The sequence below is a fragment of the Pongo pygmaeus genome, chromosome 2 (assembly GCF_028885625.2).
Source record: "Pongo pygmaeus isolate AG05252 chromosome 2, NHGRI_mPonPyg2-v2.0_pri, whole genome shotgun sequence".
NCBI classification, from domain to species: domain Eukaryota; kingdom Metazoa; phylum Chordata; class Mammalia; order Primates; family Hominidae; genus Pongo; species Pongo pygmaeus.
The window spans coordinates 47,685,310-47,705,764 of NC_085930.1; the positions used below are offsets into that span (position 1 = coordinate 47,685,310).

A 20,455-nucleotide genomic window follows, 5' to 3' on the forward strand; every position below is an offset into this window, starting at 1 on the left:
TCACACTGCCCAACTGAAGTGGGCCAAGTTCTCATCATCTTAGCTCTAGTACTCAACCTTGAAATCATTCACAGAGATGTCTTCCATGCAAGCTATTTCTCATTGTAAGGGAAAGTTAGGGCACTGGTAAGTCATCATCTTCAAATAGAAATGATAGCTCCAAAGAGGAAAAGGAAAAACAACTGTCACTCTCTGACTTTGGCTTTCTAGGGAATCAGTTCTTCCTGGTAAAGTTAAATCAACCAACAAACAAACAGAAAAATGGAGGTGGGGGGTGTACTTTATTCTGTTTTGTTTTTAAAGAAATTGCCTCTTTTCATAGATAGACCATATAAGTGGAAAATAACCAGGAGGTTTTAGTGAAAATGGACAAGGAAAAGGCAAATTTTGTGACATACTAGGTCTAATAATTGTTTAATCTAAAGTTTGGTGCCAAATAGTGTTGGTTTTAATTAATAGATAGATCTGAAACACCCATATATCATGCTAAAGATTTAGTACTAAATGTGTTCTACTACGGAAAATAATACGAAGGTCTCTAACAACAAGATAAACACATGCTCTATTGACAAAAGTATGCAAAAAATGCTAATCAAACTCAGCTCATAGGAGCAGGAGCTGAATTGAATGATCTTGCTCCCCCAAAATAAACTTCCAATTCACTACTCAAGGTTATTTTCCAATTGTCACTGGGACAACACAACAAAAGCAGGGGACAAAGTTAAACCCTGGCCTTTTCAGTCAGACAAGTGGACAAATACTCAAGACAATAACCCACAAACAAGGAAGATGACAGCAGAAAATCCCCCACATTCAGTTCACCCCTTTGTGACCAAACCCTGTTCTGCTGGTCTTCTGATGACTCAGACTTTAAGACAGCAAGGTAGACATCCTGGAAATAGGCCAATAATAATCTTCAACTAGGAAGACATACTGAAATCACTAGGGAAGCTTTTTTCAACATAACCTTTCCCTCCCTCAGCTGGGAATCATAGATTAGATTTAATTTGTATAATCACTTCAGTTTGAAGTAGGTGGATGACCTGAAGAAAATTAAGGTATAATGGCAGGCCTGCCATCAGCAAGTATGCGTTTACAAACATTTTGACAAGCTATATCTGGAAATATCCTGAGGATCCAAGAATCTTGGTTAACTTTATACAACTATGATAAATTGGGCACTACACCAAAACATGCAGGCTACTTGACTCTGCATTTTCCTCAATCAACAACATGTAAGGGAGAGGCCTAATATACCAAATCATCATCGAACAGCATAGGGATGACTCACTTTGGCAGGAAGAGCAAAGTGTTTCACTCTCATCTCAGTGAACCCTGTTCATACTGACATAATGCCACACGGTTCTTAATACGCAACAATGTACACTGTTCCAGCAGCATAGAGGCAGCTTTGAGCCTTTGGATCCAAATTCTGTGAGTGAGCTGGGCTAGAGTTTTCTGTTTCACTTCCCTCATTATCATGGCAACAGAGGGCAAAGGTGGCAGTTAGGCTTTATGCCTGGACTGCTGGCATACAGGTCCACACCTCTTCCAAAACAAAATTTGGACAATAGTTACACATGAAAATGTTGTGTTCTGCTTAGGTTATAAGGAAACCAAGTCATACTGCAGGCAACTCTTTAGTTATTTTCTCTTTTATCCTATCTTCACCAGAAAATTTAAAGAGCTCTAAAACAGTGTTTCTCAGACGTAGGTCACACTGTCAGTGCTCTTGAAATTACGATAGTGGGCTGTAGACTTTAAAGGAAAGTTAGGATAAGATAAAATAGGATAGGATAAGGTAGGATAGGATGGGATGGGATGAGATACTAGAGGATAGAATGGAAAATGCAACACATAGGAAGGGTAAACACTGTCTTATGAAATTTTGTTTTAATTATATGACTGCATGTAGACTGTGTCATGATTTAAATGCATTTATCTCTGTGGATTATTAGGAAAATGTATGAAAACCACTCCCGTAACGAACATCTATCTTATTGCCCTAATAGCATTTCTCTACAGAAATACTGTTGGCTTTGTGACTGGGCAAATCTCTTTTCTAAGTAACTTCAGCTATTCATGGCAGGATTTAACATCATATCTTTCCTCTATCCACTGAATTCCAGTAGTGCTTCCTTTTCATCATGACAACCACACATTTTAAATGCTACCTAGGAGGAGTTATCACCATCTAGAGAGAAATATGAATCCACAGACAAAAGGTTGCTAGCTCAACTCATATCTGATGAGAAGCAAGTGTTTCTAAGTATCCTTTTGTATCTAGAGTTTGTCCTCCAAGATGAATGGAGGTCAGCTTTGATAGCTCTTATCTGGGATGTGTACACTGTTTCAGCTACTTATTCTGCAAATTAAGTCTTCCTTTCCTAGCACCCATCAATCTAATACTAAATTCATTAGCAAAATGAAATGAAAAGAATACAACATACATTGCTATTAATGGAATTCCATGCATGTCACTCCCCACACATTGTACTAAAAATGAACTCATCTCCATTTGAGTGTCTCTACACAAATATCTGTGTTTATTAATACATAGCATTTCAGAAGTGAGATTTACCTTAAAGCTGTAAAGCCATTTGCTTTGTCAAGCTCCCTTTTCAGGGAAAAACTTCAGGAATTTTCACTATCAATTTATGTTGATTATTGACTCTTTTGTGGATCTGCTATTCTCCAGGCAAAATCCAATAAGGAGAAATCATGATTTCTGTCTAAACAATTTATTTTGTAATATTTTTTCTTAATTCCTGTAACTTACTTTCTGTGACAGTAATAAACAGTTCATAATGCTCCATCTACTATCCTCATCCATAAAATCTAGTAACAGTTCAACATTTAAAAAATTTTTAATGAAGACAAAAATCAGCTGGTGACTTCCTACTGGAGCACAAAATTAACAATTGCACTGGAGTGGGTGAGTTTTTCTTATTCAGAGCAGAATACAGTCTTTATCTTATGGATTTAAAAATCTTAGTTACCTTTCCCTAGCTTGAAATAATAGGCATTTTGGGCTGGGCGCAGTGGCTCATGCCTGTAATCCCAGCACTTTGGGAGGCCAAGGCGGGCAGATCACTTGAGGTCCGGAGTTTGAGACCAGCCTGGCCAACATGGTGAAACCCCATTTCTACTAAAAACACAAAAAATTAGCCAGGGTGGTGGCACACACCTGTAATCCTAGTTACTCAGGAGGCTGAGGCAGGAGAATCACTTGAAACTAGGAAGTGGAAGAAGTTTCCATGAGCCGAGATTGCACCACTGCACTCCAGCCTGGCCAATAGAGTGAGAGTCTGTCTCAAAAAAAAAAAAAAAAAAAAAAGAAAGAAAGAAAAAGAAAAAGAAAGTAATAATAGGCATTTTGAAGACTTCAGGAGAAATAGCTAGAATTCATAAATTACCCAGAAGTGATAACACTGTACTTAGAATTTCACACATAAATTTTCCTATTCCTGGATAGCGTGGGACCAAACTATATATAACCAAGTTTTAAGGTGACCAAAAATTAAAATTCACAAATACTCTGAATGTCTCAACTACTTTCCTTCCAGAAACCCAAGAAAAACTGAAGTGATTTCTCACTTCCCCTAATGAGCACTAATGACAATTAGAGATGAACAGCTAACCTCAAACACACTTAAAAGAGTGTTTTTAAAACCAAATACCACACAGGTTGTTTAAGGCTTATCTTCAAACATTTTCCTCAATAAAATGTTAATAAACAAAAAAAATTGACATAAGGGAAAAGAGAATTGAAATGAAGAATATCCTTCTTTACTTTTAAATGACAAAATGAACAAACATGAGAGAAAACACCATTTTTAAAATGAAAAGATTGCTCAAATGAGAGAAGGCAGATCACATAGTGGAATATCTAAGGGGAAATCCAGGTGGATTGCCCACTGGAGTATTCAGTTAAAAAATATCCAAAGGAAGAAAGAAAAGACATTAGATATTTGGAAAGGTAAGTAAGTAAATAAATAAATAAGAAAAATGATGACAAATTTGCAAGGGACACCAACACCAAATGCGGTTTTTGTTTTTTGTTGTTTTGTTTGTATGCCAAAGAGAATCAGTCAGCTAGTAACAAGTAAGGAAATTCAAACAGTAGTTGTTCTAGGTCAAAAACAAAAGATATATATGTACACACACACCACACACACACACATATCTATATTTATATACATACATACACACACACACACACACACACACTTGGAGACTCTCATGCCTCAAATATATTTTGAAGCATACAAATTTAGAGAGTCTAGATTTAAAACAGTGGCAAATACAAAAGTCTTTCTTAATTAAAAAGCTAGCTGCAGATAAGTCACTAGCATCAAATAGGTACCAATCAAAAGTAAAACTGTGCTCAGAAAAACTAACTTGTTCTTAAAATGGCCATTTTCACAAAGTACTGGAAGATTGGCAATGTGGCCAAATTCCCCCCAAAAAAGGGTTTAGAAGTAGCCTTTGTAACCAAAGGCAAACAGTGGGAATATGTATAAAACAGGAAGATACACAAAAAGCTTTTGCCCACTTGGTGAATTGAGCCTCTCTATCTAGGTTTCTTGTGGCATTAAATAAGCATCTGCAAATGCAGTAACTAGAATATATAATCTATTCAGATTTTCAAAAGGCTTTTGAGAAAGTTTCATAGCAAAAACTGTGCAAATAAATTTTGGGTAAACATGGAATTAGAAATACATATTTTCACAAGCACAAAACTATGTTAGATATAGGAAGAAAATGTGAAGTGGAAATGATGAGAGAACGCTTTTATAAATTTTGACTGTGGAATTCAAAGTGTCAACTGCACGTATTTATATTTCACTATCCTTTTCAAATAGTAAAATATCAAACCACAGCATCACTGAATCCTAAAGAGCTGGGATGACTCCCTACGTACTACAGATTAAGAAACTGAGACATAGAGGATTAATAATTGCCCAAGGTTAAAACATATAGACATCAGGAAGATTTTATAACATTTACAAACTTGAACAAAAAGTACCACATGACCTCCCCTATGGGGATGTGTTGAGTATTATATTTCACTAGTCATAAAGAATACAAAACTGTTCACATAAATATGGCCTTTAAAATATGGTCCCTAAACAACAACCTTAAAAGAATTATAATACATTCCCTGAAAACATTTCAATGTGTTCTGGTTACAAAGATATTCAAAATTCTAGACATCATCAGAAGTGCTTTGGATCCAGTCTTAGGGAGATCCAACATTTAATAGCTATCAGAAAAACATGCCTGCAAAGGACATAGTGAGGATATCAGGAAAAAAATGCCTGCAAAGGACACAATGAGGAAATGACAAGGAGCATAGGAAGAAAATCAAGAAAGCATGACGCCATGAAAAATAAGGGAAGAAAGCATTGCAATAAGGAAGGAGTGGTCAGCAAGGTCAAATGCTCAGTGAGGTCCCAGTGAGAGCTAATTTGGAGAAGTGATGGAGGTCCCTGCAGCAGACAAGGTGAATTGCTGAATGGATTGGTGAAGAAACGTAAATAGAGAGTAGAAACATTTCTTTGAAGAAATGTGAGTGTCCTTCTACAGGTAAAAAAAAAAAATACATAACTGGTCAATCTCTGAAAGTGTGGGCCCAATGGTTTTAAGAGGAGATTCAGTATTACCCACCATCATACTTGTTTTTTTTTTAAACCATAATTCCTAGTCAAATATGTCATAAGCCCAGGAAAAGGATCTCAAAAGAACTTAGAACAATCCTCCTTTAATACAAAAAATAAAAGGCATCTGGTTTGCAGTAGAGTTGTAGACCTTGCAAGACTTCTGCATTTTGGTTTAATCAGAGATTTTCCAGAAGTCTAAAAATAATTATTCATCTTTGAAAAATAAGGGTACCATACAGCTATCTAGCTCTGTAATCCAAGGAAAAATCAATTATCTTAAAAGATGCCTTATGAGGTCATTGTTCCATATGATAAAACAAGAACATTAGGAGGACAAGTCGTGGTTGGAAGTCTCAGATCACTCTAATTGTTCTAATTGATGAATCTTCTTCAAGGAAAAAAGTGGGCTCCATTTCTGTTTTTAAAAATCCAGAGTATCTGTAATAGTGCAACTAATGACAACCTTCCCGTTGTTCTTGCCTAAGAGGAAACCCTATAATAAGAGCTTCCCAAAATGTCAAATAATACTTGTCTCATAACAGGGCTTCTTTGTTCATTCACCATGTCTCTTTTGATATGCACAGATAATAAAAGTTCATATAAAACTAAAGGTAATATAGAGCAGAAGCCAACACTAATTCTGTATAAATATGTCTGATTAATAAGAATGCTATTGTTATGGTTATTTCGTAATGTCACGATTGTTACAAGAACAGAGGATAGAAGTACTCTTACTCCTACTGTTTTCGTTCATCCTCTGTCATCCAACCAGTTTGCCAATTTCTGTTCAATGGGAAAAATGAAGGATAGATTTTTGTCTATTAATTACTTCTATTGCGTACGTTAATCTCATAAATTGTGAAATGAGCATTAAATTCAGAGAAAAATTAGGGGTTTTATTTTAAAATTGAACTCCACTTCCACTACAAAAATGAATACATGCTCCAGGCTTACTTTCTAAGCTCCCTTTTCCACATGCACAATTGCTACATTCCTCTGGTGCTCATGAGCACATGAAAGATAAAATTTAGCATGATAGCACTAAAATCTAGGTAAGAGCCCAGTATATTATACCTAAACTGTGGTTTAATACAACAACCATACACAAAATTGTATATAGGATTTGGTTCCAAAAATTAGAACCCCACCCTGGTGAAGTAATAAGTAACCCCACCCAGATGTGAGTATCTGGTCCCTTATTGGAAAGGAAATAGAAAACAAGTAATAAGATAACAGTCTACACTCACTGCAGACAGACAGCCTGATAGATTTTGAAGGAAATTCTAAGGCTGGTAGATAAGTTTGCATTGTCATTATTTTGCTTTTCTCTTTAAATTCTTATCTCCTAGACCCTGCTATTCCCCCTTGGGGCAGCAGTATAATATAAAAGCTTAACAGTCGATCTTAAATTTAGCTGACATTTTTATATCCTTCAAAACATACTTTTTAGATTGCACCCAAGAAGGAGATTATTAAATAGTAGCAGGAGACCAGTTAGTGGACCATTTTAACTGAACAAAAAACAGCACTGTGCCTTCTTGTTGACAAACCAAAAAACATTTATATAGTCATTATAATCAATTTCATAAATAAAAGGCTATTAATGACTGAGAAAAAAAGGGAAAAATTATATTTCTCCCAAGTCCCTTCATCCTCTCTTAAACTCCATATTAGTTTAAGAAAGTGGAGGAAGCTATGCATGAAAAAGAGTGTACTTAGTTGAGCTGGAGTCTCTTGTGAAACAGGTTCTGTCAGTCAGAAGGCAAGGGTACATTTCTGTAATTATTTAAGCCTATTTTTTTTGTAGTAATTAGCCAGAGCTCCATTTTGCTGGAGCTGGCATCACTCACAGCTCACTTTTTTTTTTTCAATTTAGACTTTTCGTTCCTTTTTATAAAATAAATTTACATATTTTCAGTCTCTCAATCCCTCCTATGTTTTATTTATGAATATAGCCCTTCTTGATGGTAACTCTAATGTGAAAGAGGTAGTAATTAACGTCCCAATCTGCTGGGTTAATCCCTTTCCACACTCTCTATAGAGAAGTTTAAGGTAAGTAACAGTTTACAGTCAATATTAGGTTTAATTATGCTTAATGAGAGTTGGTGTCTCTGTTTACTAACTGCATTTAGGTGTGTGGATCCTAGATGAATTTTCCCTTGGCCTCATTCTGATTTGTTAATAGTGCCACTGTGTACTGTATACTCAGTGCTTAAATCTATAAAGCTGCTTCTGGAGAACAAAGCAAGTAAGGCACCTGTTTCAGTTGAAACATTATTAAACAAATGAGTGCAGTTTTACCGCAACCACATCTTTCTTTGGGAAGGGTGCTGTTATTTTATAATGCTTTCCAAACAGGTCCATGTAAAAGGCTAATTGCTGCCTAAATTCAAGATCCTAGGTTAAGTCTATATATATTAAAAAATGTTTCAAACTAAGTACAATAATCAATGGTGAGTATTTTAAAACTATGGAGTATTAAACACTTCTAAGACTTTCTGTATTAATCTTTCAATGTTTTCATTCCAAGTACTATAATTGAAAACTACTTTGACAGGTAGTTTTTTTGCCTTGAAAATGTCTTTTGTCTTAAAATTATATTCAACTTTGTTGCTGTGTGTAAGACAAAACTTTTGTTTCCTTACTGAAACTATAAAAATAAGCATCAAAACAAACACCTTGGCCTCAAGGAAATCAGATAGTAAGCCGAGGGAAATTTGGTAAACAAATTTTTAAAGAACCCCTTTTTCCTATATTTTTGTTATGGATAAATTATGTATACAACTGACAATGTAGTTTCTTTAAGTCCATTCATAGTCTAATCAATTTAGTAAACATTTATTGAGTAAATACTTTGAGCTAAGCACAAAAATGAACATGACATACTCCCTTCTCTCAAGAAGCTTACCATCTAGAAATGAGCCAGGCATGAGTTAAAAACTTTAATAGGCTGGGTGCAGTGGCTTACACCTGTAATCTCAGCACTTTGGGAGGCCAAGGTGGGTGGATCACCTGAGGTCGGGAGTTCAAAACCAGCCTGATCAACATGGTGAAACCCCGCCTCTACCAAAAATACAAAAATTAGCCAGGTGTGGTGGCGCATGCCTGTAATTCCAGCTACTTGGGAATATGAGGCAGGAGAAATGCTTGAACCCGGGAGGCAGATGTTGCAGTGAGCCAAGATTGGGCCACTGCACTCCAGCCTGGGCAACAGAGTGCGAGTTTGTCTCAAAAAGCAAACAAACAAACAAAACCCAAAAACACTATGCTAAAATATGGTAAATCATACTCATGTATTAAGGAGATACAGAAAAGATCAGTTGACCTGTAGAGGATAAATAAGGCCTCTGCTGGTGAAATAGCAGTTTTTTCTGGGTCATGTGCAGACTATAGCAGGCTAAATGAACAGTAAGAGTAAAGGCAGAAAGCATGACATCCACAGTGTATTTAAAAGACAGCAAACAGTGAAGTGTGTGTGGAAAGAACTATGTGCCTGGGTGGAGGAGGCAGGGAGTGATGGGAAGAGAGATGGGAGTTTGGAAGTTAGGGGCTCAAAGAGTGGACTGAGACCGAATTAAGAATTTTCAATGTCATCTTGTGTTAGCTTTTATGTAATATGAAGGATAGGAAAAGGTAAAGAGATAACACTACTAAACAAGGATAAGGTCTGAAAAAATTCTTTCAAACTAAACTGAATTCTTCTAAGCCTACTGATCTTTGAAAAACATTTTCAAATTTCAAACCTCCCATAATGTAATTTGGAAGCCCTTGCATTTAGATCAAAGAATTAGTTTGTGCCATGTGGAAAAAATTCCTAAAATATGTCTATCTGAAAGATGGGATGATAACATATTAATGGAAGCTAGTAGAAAGAGAAGCTGTTAGGTTTATAACCCAGGGAATCCTGAAAAATCTGCAAATAATTAAATGTACTTTGTGATATAAAAATCTGCTTATAATTAATTTCAGAAATTTTCTGCCTTTTGAAAATTCTCCCTTAGTTAATATGTCATGACATTGTTTTTGTTTTTTAAATTTTAATTGGCAACTAAAAGTTGTATATATTTATGATATACAACATGCTATTTTAACACATGCGTTACTCCACATATTTTTGTAGTGAGAAGACTTAAGGTATACTCTCATAGCAATTTTTAAGTGTAGAGTATATTTTTATTTACATGATGTACAACATATCTTTCAACTTATTCCTCCTGTCTAAGTGAAATTTTGTACCCCTTGACCAGCAGCTCCCCAGTCTCCCATCCCAGCCTCTGGTAACCAACATTCTACTCTCTGTTTCTATGAGCTTGACTTTTTTAGATTCCACATATAAGTGAGATCATGCAGCATTTGTCTTTCTGTACCTGGCTTATTTCACTTAACGTCCTCCAGGTCTATCCATGTTGTCACAAATAACAGCATTTTCTTTTTTAAAGATGACTTACATTGCATCATGTTTATGTATATTATTATCTATTCCTCCATTGATGGTCACATGATAATATCCATTCTGACAGGTGTGAGGTGATACTCACTGTGGTTTTAATTTGCATTTCTCTGATGATTAGTGATGTTGAGCATTTTTTCATATACCCATTAACCATTTGTATGTCTTCTTTGGGATATGTCTATTCAGGTCCCTTGCCTATTTTTCAATTAGGTTATTTGTTTTCTTACTATTGAGTTGTTTGAATTCCTTATATATTTTGGATATTAACCCCTTATCAGGTGTACATTTTGAAAACATATTCTTCCATTCCTTAGGTTGTGTCTTTACTCTGTTAAGTGTTTGCTTTTACTTTTGCTTTTAGAAAAATAAAAAAAAAGAGGCAAACATTTCCTTAAAATCCATAAACTAATGAGTTTTAAAAGAAAAGAATGCCATCCAAACTACATAATCAGAAAAAGACTTTCTACAGCTTAGATCCTGTTTTTACAGTATTTTAGAAATGTCTAAACACATGGCCTATGACAAATACTTGCCTCTATTTGGAACATCAAATACTTCTTTGTAACGGTATACTGATTTCCTTTTAAGGAATAATCTCTTTCCCTTCCAGTATAGTGTTGGTGAGATGGTAACTCCAGGTTCAAAGATAAACTTGGGGAAATTAGGTAGATAAAAACAGAGAACATGCAAAAAAATAAAGAAGCACACGAGGTGAATGAAGAAAAATGTAGCAAATTTATCAGAAAGATGGAAATTATTTTAAAAAGTTTTAATATTTTCTAAATATGGTGAACATTTCTCCAATTTAAATAATCATCAGTTATTTAACACTTTCTATGTGCTAGGCATTGAATTCATCAATTTATTAATAATATCTCCAATCCTAATTATAACCCCAAGAGACAGATCTTATTTTTTCCATTTTCTTTTATCGGTGTGTAGGCTTAAACCCAGAGAACTAAAGTAATTTGCCCAACTTTTAATGAATAGTTCAGCCAAGACTGAATCTCAAATCCAATGGAAAATAAAATGGTATTTCCAGTATAGGAAGTACAAAACATACAGGTTAAATAAACAGAAGTTCACATATACCTATCAATAAGGAACTCCAAAATTACATCAGTCTGTTAAAAACATAAGCCACTCAAAGCTCTAGAGTTAACTAAGGTAGTAACATAATTCTGAAATTAAAATGAAAATATTTACATAAAGTTAAATATTTTTTTTAAAAATCTTTAAAAAGTACACTCAAACATACTGGGAAAATATTTTTCATGGGAAACATTTTAGGATAATACTATCTATTCCATAAGAAAAGAGTCACTTTCCTGAAGAGTTCTTTGCTTTCAGTGCTGTTGCCTAAATTAACTTTCTGTTATGAAACACATCACGCTAGTTTTAACCTACAGAATAATTTGAACAAAACCAAGTTAACCATTTCTAAAATACTTAAAATACAAAGAGGTGGTTGCGTAACCTTGAAGATAATTATTCAGATGTTTTTAAGTATTCATCTCTCCATAGTATTTTAGATGTAATTTTGTGAATTTAGCAACAAAGAACACAGTTTAGCACAAAATGAGGAAACCTGTTCAGAAGTGAAGAAATCATCTAAATATTAATAGATTTTATTAAATAGCAGCAGAAAACGATATACTTGGTGTTATTTTCAGCTATATAAATATCTTATTTTTATCCAATAAAAAACATACTAAATTCCTCCATTTCAAATACTGATGATATCAGCAAAGTGTTCACACATCTGGATATCTTTCTGTGTTTACCTAAACTGACCTTTCTGGTATGTACTGTACTTTCTATCTCAGTATCTTCAGTGTACATTTGCAAAAACTATTTGAACAGTTTACATTCTCCCACACCATGCTACTTCAAATGGTCTTCAAGACTTTCAAATTACTGTCAGACACTGGGCATTTTGTAGGCACATACTTTTGCATTCCTCCTCAAGGGAAAAAAAAAAAGAGGAAAAGCCTAGATTCCAATGGTAATAAAGTCTCTTTCACCCTGATAAATACATTTAAAAAGTTGATCTCGGCTGGTCGCAGTGGCTCACGCCTGTAATCTCAACACTTTGGGAGGCCGAAGCGGGTGGATCACCCGAGGTCAGGAGTTCAAGACCAGCCTGGCCAATGTGGTGAAACCCCATCTCTACTAAAAATACAAAAATTAGCCAGGCGTGGTGGCGGGCACCTATAATCCCAGCTACTCAGGAGGCTGAGGCACGAGAATTGCTTGAACCCAGGAGGCGGAGGTTGCAGTGAGCCAAGATCACGCCATTGCACTCCAACCTAGGTGACACAGCGAGACTCTGTCTCAAAAAAAAAAAAAAGTTGATCTCATCCTGATGCTAGAGTTGTATAAAATAAGTAAGATCTTAGTGTTAACTCACAAGATATTATATAAAAATCTTTATATGTATGTATACCAATGTACTATGCATAAACACATTTGAATATAGCATGCGTATATATGCAATCTATTTAGTATATTTGAATGTATATATTATCTATAGATACATATGCATTTACATTTCCACATGTATTCCAAAAACTTAGAGAGAAAATACTTAAACTGTTTTCAAAATACAAATTCTAAATGAAATAAAATGTTCTTTAAAAACTGTAATTAATGGCTGTTAGGTCAAACTGTAAACCAAAAAGGTCAAACCTTATAATTTACAGTTTGAGAGGTCATAGCTCAAATTATAACTTTAAAAAACTGATTATTTGTGAGTAATTTGACAAATGCATCTAATATAACTGAATGCATATAAAATATTTTTGAGAGTAAGAAGAATGTATGTCCAAGTGGACAGCTGATGGAGGAAATGGCCTTTTACTGAACAAGGCTGAAGTCCAGCATAATGACTTGGAATGCCTTTGAATGAGCATGCAGGCTGGAAGGAGAAACAGTATACACATCCAAAAGATGTCTACACTGTCAAAAAAAGTGGGACATGTCTTATTTAACTGGTGTATGAGAAGAATGGATGCTTTTACAGGCACATAAATGCAGGTACAGAAAGGCAATAGGAGCTTTGTGTTACAATGGAAGTTAAACTCCTCTGGGCAGTGATCAGCTAAGATGGAACAGAGACAGTTACAATGCAATGATTAACTAGTGGACAAAGCTTTTATTTATGGCAGGTATGTAAACAATTGGGGCAGCAATGTTGGAGGCCCCTCCTCATCAAGCAGCTTTGCCAGTACAGACTGGATTCCTGGAACCAGGAAAGACACAAAAACAATAAAACCTAGAGCCAGCTAAGGGAGAGTCAATGCAATCCATCTCCAAATTTTAAATATTACTGGAAATCTACACTGAAGAATGTTTTCCCTTGGGATTGGCATACACTGTGGTTATAGAATGTTGACCAACACTTACCTTTATTTATCTTACTATGCAGAGCAATATGCCTAAAATACCTACTTAGAAATTCTCATTATATTACAGAAAAAGGAGATTCTAACATTAGTTGGCAGAAATTTTTGTTGATAGGCATGAACATCATGTCATTACATGAACAGATGGTTAAAGTGAGTCCATTTCATTGACAGTATATATTGTGGGTCTTTTTATTCTGAACAACAAAACAAAACAAATACACAAGAGGTCATTGTGACTTCCCTCATTTGGTTGGCAGCTTTATCTGTAAAATATGAAAATAAACTAACATGGACTATAATCCTGCATGTACCATTGGTACCTGCATAGTACCATTTCTGCATAAGATTTAATCAAATATTTTATTCATATTCAGAAATCCTGATATTTGTGAAGATGGAAAAATACATGGGATATTTTTAACTTTCAACTTCACGATCTCCAGTAAAAGTAGAAAAATAATCATACTTCATATTATTTGGTTTTTTGAGCTAGCCAAAAAATTATTAGTATACAAGAAAAAAGGAAGTTACCACTCTTTACTTGTCTTCAGGTCTTTTAATGTAATCTCAGGAAAAAAACATATTTAACAAAAATGGAAATTATCATGTTAAAATCTATTCCACTTTGAAAAGCTATATTCTTTCTCCCTCTCAGATAATTTTAAATATAAAAGCTGAAATGTTCATAACCAAATAAATCGTCTAGCAGATATCCAATCACCAAACATTAATTTTACACCATGAGGTTTCTTTAATTTTTCTCTCTCTCTCTGTCTCTCTCACAGACACATACACACACACACACACACACACACACACACATTCACACAGACAGGTTGCTAACTTGATTCTTAGTATGGTAACTTAATCTCATAACCATCCCAAAATATACTTTACCTTGATTTTGTAAATAAAAATAAATAATCTTATGGGGCAAGGCAGGGATAAAAATTAGAAGTATATCTCTAACTATAATAGCTAATAATAAAAAAACAGCAGAAAATTACTGAAAATTATATTGCTAAAATGTATCTGTACATGTGGCTGTGAAAACTTAGGTGCAAAGAGAATTCTAGTTAACTACCTTCAGAAAGAGCTAATGAAATATGAGGTTTAAGAGTACATCTTTAGTACTTCTGTACCTTAAAATATTGCCGAGTATTAATTTTTCATCAAGTTGTCATTTTCTCTGACATTTGGTTTTATTAATCAAGGCATTTATCATTAATTTGTAGAAAATATCATAATTAAGCCAAATAAAATAAAATCCTTAAAAGGTTAAAATTAGAAAGCAGGTGAATTAGAACTTTGACATTACCCTGTTGACATACAGGAGCTTTCTGGAAGTATGAGAATGAAGTTTTTTTCAGTGAGTTTGGTGCCTCGATCTTGGGGCTGGCTGGTTTTTAAAAAATGTTATAAAGATTTGATTTAAACCTCTCTGACAGTTTTGACATTCAGGTGAAAGTACTGCTGCTGCATTTGGAACAATTTGCATATCCCACTGCTAAACAGAATGTTTGAGGTGTGCACTGGTGTAAAGAAATTAAAAACAAGCTATCACACATGCTTAAGTGTATGTATTCACAAAACTGATGGTTGGATCGTACCACCCCATCCCCCTCCAATGTAATCTGTGATTTACTCTTCTATAATAAATTACCCTACCATGTTAGTCTCGCTGGAAAATCTAACCATGCATGTAAGAAGCAAAGTAATTACAGCCCCCTCTTGTCTAAGAAGCCTCCTTCAATCCCTATGAACTCTTTATACACAATGCAGCCACATGAGTCTACTGTAAACTTCTTGCCTGAAATTCTGGACTTCTGACTATCAGTAGCCACTAAATCTCATTTGAAGAGTTTCAGTGTCCCCAACAAATACAATTTTATTTCTTATAGTTAGTTGTAAAGCTCTTCCTCAGGAGAAATTTTTACCGACATTTTGACTTTAAGCCAATATCTCTGTTTAACGAAAGAACACAGTTTAAAATCATGAGTTCCAAACCAGTAAAAAAAAAAAAAAAGGAGGACAGAGGGACATAATACATAACGAAATAGAAATAGAAGGAAGAAGAGTTATAGCAACACCTAATTAGGCTGAAATATTCAGAAAGAGTATAAAATTTCTACTTTTTTAACTTACAATTTCATATTATTTTTAGGTATACATAGAAAAAGATATTTAATGTGTTTAAGGACAATAAAAGAAAAACCATAAAAGAAAAGAAAAGTTGAGGTAGCAAATCCAAGACCTTAAATATCATAAGACAATTCAAGAAGATAAAGCCCATTCAGGAAAATATCACTGGACATTACCTTCAGCCTTCAGAGTCCCAAAGGCAATTCTTAACACTTCTTTTTATTTGTCTGTAAAAAAAGGAATACTTAAAATTAGAAATCTGCCAAGGAAAACATTTGCATTTCTATAATATCTTTATGACCCAGGTAGCTGAGTTTGTGTATGCCAACTAACATCTATAGTTTTAAAAAGAAAACTGAAAGCTAACACATTCATGTGTGTACAAGTACTCAGTAAAACGTGGCCCAAATATACAATCTAAACCACTGCATATACATTTTTGAGGAGGCATAGCACAGTGTTTGCTATAGTATCATAAAAAGTTATCTTAACTCATAGGGATATTTGCATTTTTATTTTCATGTTTTCTTTTAAGAAAAGCAAATCCCAAATTGCTTTTAACCTATTTACTTGCTCATTCTTATTAACAGAGAGTTCGCAAAGTTCTATGATGTATAATGTACTGGTCATCACTGGTGAGTTCAAAAGTATGCAAAGATAAAACACAAGCCCTATTCTCAAAACAGTAGGTAAGGTTAGAGATATTTGCATAAACACAGAAAACCCAAAGAAAATAAAAAGAAAATGGGTGGAAAGAAATAAAGATACAAAGGGTAACATGTTCAGTACAGCTTAGTACCTAAGGCATTGACATTAAAACATGGCTTAATATTTCCTGTTTTAGCAGAAAGGCTAATAGTAGGGTCCTACCCATATTTAGATGCAAGGATGCCAAACAAATGGATGGGTTGCTTCTAAATTTCTTTAGTATAGAATTGAAGCTGGATGGGAACAGGCAGGATGTTGAGGTTACTTTAAAGCTAATTTGGTGATTTTGACTATAGAAAGATTTAACTAAAAACAGCTCTCCTATTAAAAATTGAATTTGATGTTGTGTTCCCATTAGAAAATGATCTCTCTAAATTTGCTATGAAATCTCAATGATGACCTTGATGCCACATTTACTAATAATCTCCACAGAGATTTAGCCATTCAAAGTTTCAAAACCAGTTTTAATAATGGAAATGCAATACATAAACATATGCTTGATTCTATAATCTAGTACATCTACAGTAAAATGCCCATTAAAATTTTAAAAATCTGAGGATTTTAATTGACTATATCATTAATATGCATGCACAATATTTTTGCAAACAACAAACCACACTAGTAAACCAAAACAAACATAAGGTTTGGTTGCACTAATAGACAAATAGGGTCCAGAAAAGGAATCTGACAGTCCTGTTATATTTGGGGTGCATCAGCATTATTACAGTTATTCTGCATCTGCAAACTAGGAGAGATGCTAAAAGTTAGTAACTGCTAGGAGGAGTGAGACCAGAACAATTAATGATGAAGAAATAGGATGATTAGGAACAGAAAAGAAAAAATGTTCTAATCATAGAGATAAGGTGGAGGACACCTTTGAGAAAATTAATTTGGCAACTACATGATATATTACAAAAGTTATTTTTATTAATTTATTATCTGTCTCTTCCTCTAGAATGGAAGTAACATAAGGGCAGGCACTTTGTTTTTTTCACTGTAACCCCACTTTCTTGAATAGTGCCTGCCATATACTAGGATATCAATGAATATGTACTCAATGAATGAATGAACAGCCTAACCAATAAAATAGGCACTAAATCTGTATCTATTTACAGATGAGAAATTTAGGCTTAAAGAAATTACATCATGTATACCAAATTAAATTGTCATTCTGCAACTACAAACTCCTACAATGCATTGTTTATTCTTCCATTCAATATTCATTCTAGCAACAGGAGAAACAGGCAATAAACAAATAAATTGTTAGACTTATAATGTCATATAATTAGTACTATGAAGTCAGACAAAACAAGATAATGGCACTGAGAGTTACATGGCCTGATATTTTAGATAAATTTGGACAGGGAAACTTCTCAAAGGAGGTAAGAATAATAAGAAACCTGAATCAATCAAAGGAGGTAAGAATAAGAAGAAACCTGAATCAAGTAAAGAAGACAGTCAAAACAAAAAAATCTGAAGGACTGGCTGGGTGAGGTGGCTCACGCCTGTAATCCCAGCACTTCGGGAGGCCGAGGCAGGCAGATCACCTGAGGTCAGGAGTTCAAGACCAGCCTGCTCGACATGGCGAAACCCCGTCTCTATTAAAATACAAAAAATTAGCCGGGCATGATGGCGGGCACCTGTAATCCCAGCTACTCAGGAGGCTGAGGCAGGAAAATTGCTTGACCCCAAGAGGTGGAGGTTGCAGTGAGCCAAGATCGCGCCACTGCACTTCAGCCTGGGTGACAAGAGCAAAACTCCGTCTCAAAAAAAAAAAAAAAAAAAAAATCTGAAGGACCATCTGAATTGTTTTAGGATTAAATAATATATATTTCCTTGCCTAGTATAATGGCCAGGATATGCCAAAAGATGCACTCAATACTTTTTATTATATTGCTAGTATTTTTATAAATTGTAAGTTTCCCCACTAGATTACATTGTCAAAGGCATTTACTGTTATTTTCCTTAAAGTTCCTTAAATAGTGCCTAGCAAGAGCTCAATAAACATTTAGAGAACAAAAATAGAAAGACACAATTTTCAGTTCATTAATTAGAAAATAAACAGACTACATGAATATGAAAAAGTCACCATCTTTCATATGCCTGAATCAATCTAACTCTGTTAAATCAATTTCACATAATATTTCACCTTTCCTAAATTAAAAAAAAAAAGAAAAAGGGGAAAATATATTAAATGGCTAGGGCCAAGAAGTCATAGATAACAAAAGAATGAGAAAGAATCAGAAGAAAATTAAGTTATTAACATTAGGCCACTCTCTTTACTATTTACATGCTGTCTGACTCCATCAAATTAACACATTTTTCCAGTGCAGGGACACTGCTACACAGATACCTGATTCATTTATGTATTCCTAATGCAAGCACAAGCCTTGTTATATAACAAATATCAAAAAAATCTTTGTCGTACTGAAATGAACTAAAATGATTTTGAGTAGTTTTGATGCTTTAAAGCTAGCTCAAAACAATAACAACAAACCAGGGGACTGACAAACTTAAAAAACAAATTTAAACAGAGAAAATATCAAGCATTAGGTTTGAGTCCTGTAGCAAAGAAGTAGAGAAGAAGGTAGGTTCTTTCCAAAGAGTGAAATATAAGTGACAGTGTGATATTGGCATTGGAAGAGATAGATCAGTAGAAGAGGCCAGGGGAACTCAGGTATGGGGTAAATGTTACAAGTAACATTTCCATGAACAGTGTTAAGATAGCTGACTGATTACATGTGGGAAAATAAATTCTGTTCTCTAATTCTTATCAGTACTAAAATATAAATCAGGTCAATAAAACCCAGTATAATATATAAAACAATCAAGGACCTCTACAAAAATACATATGTATAATTTTCTGAACTCCAACGTGGGAAGAACTTTTAAAGTACATACACAGTGGTATATAATATAAGCATAAAGATTTATGATGTTTAGTACTTAAAATTAAAAATTTTAGCCTGGGCAACATGGGGAAACCCTGTCTCCACAAAAAATACAAAAATTAGTTGGGCATGGTGGTGCACAACTGTAGTCCCAGCTACTCAGGAGGCTGAGGTGGGAGGATCACCTGAGCCTGGAGAGGTCAAGGCTACAGTGAGCCATGATCCTGCCACTGTACTCCAGTTCGGGCAAGAGAACAAGACCCAGTCTCAAAAAAAAAAAAAAAAATAGTGTAAGGCAAAAAACATCTTTAACAAATTTCAAAATTAACAGGCCAACAAAAAATAAATATTTTTAAAGTGTATAATGTTCATTGGATTAAGAGCCTTTATAAATAAATAAACATATTTTTCTACTTTTTAAAATGAGCAAAATACATGAATAGGCAATTCACAATAGAACTGTGAGTTCTCTTCTAAAATATGGAATGCATTTATAAATATATTTAAACATATATAAAATATATTTTAAACTATATATAAAATAGTAATACTTATTACTATTTATTAATATTAAATAATATTAATTCTAAATAATACCTATAAGTAATAAGGTGAAATAAGAAGCTAAAATACACATGAAATAATATTAATCTGCAATAGCAATGAAAGAAATGCAAATTAAATAAACTAAAATATTCTAGAATAGTGAACTGGTTAGATAAATTATATGTAATAGGATATTAAGTGTTCATTAGACATGGCAAGTGAAAATATATAATACATCATTAAGCTTAGAAAACAGGTTATAAAATGGTAATAATGATAATATACCAACATTTAATAATTTTTCTCTATATAATATAAATACAGACTATGCACAACTTTTGGTTATATGCATATGTAAGTATAGATCTGTATGTACTAGGTGTGTGTGTGTTTGTGTGTGTGTGCTTGTGTGTGTATTAGAAAAAGTATGTATGTGACTGTAAAAAACTTAAACTACATTATTCTTTGAATTTATCTTAAGATTATGACAGGTTTTTTTTCTTCTTAGAATTTATTTCCAAATTTTCTGTAATAAAACAAATTACTTTTTATAAACGTAAAAAGCACTAAAGAAGGCACCTAGTTTATGTTCCAGGAAAGAAGAATTTAATGTTATATTATTAGAATTCCTGAATGTTAAGAAAG

The 20,455-nt window shown here is 34.0% G+C and overlaps 1 protein-coding gene across 4 annotated transcripts in view; it reads right to left on the bottom strand.

Annotated features, from left to right (window-relative positions):
• ZBTB20 (zinc finger and BTB domain containing 20) overlaps nucleotides 1-20,455 on the bottom strand; it is an 838,685-nt gene that overhangs the window by 648,724 nt on the left and 169,506 nt on the right. For all 4 annotated transcript variants that reach the window (XM_054482786.2, XM_054482788.2, XM_054482789.2 and 1 more), the window contains exon 2: nucleotides 15,842-15,892. The gene's annotated coding sequence lies outside the window, so the exon portion shown is untranslated. The remainder of the gene's footprint in view (nucleotides 1-15,841; nucleotides 15,893-20,455) is intronic.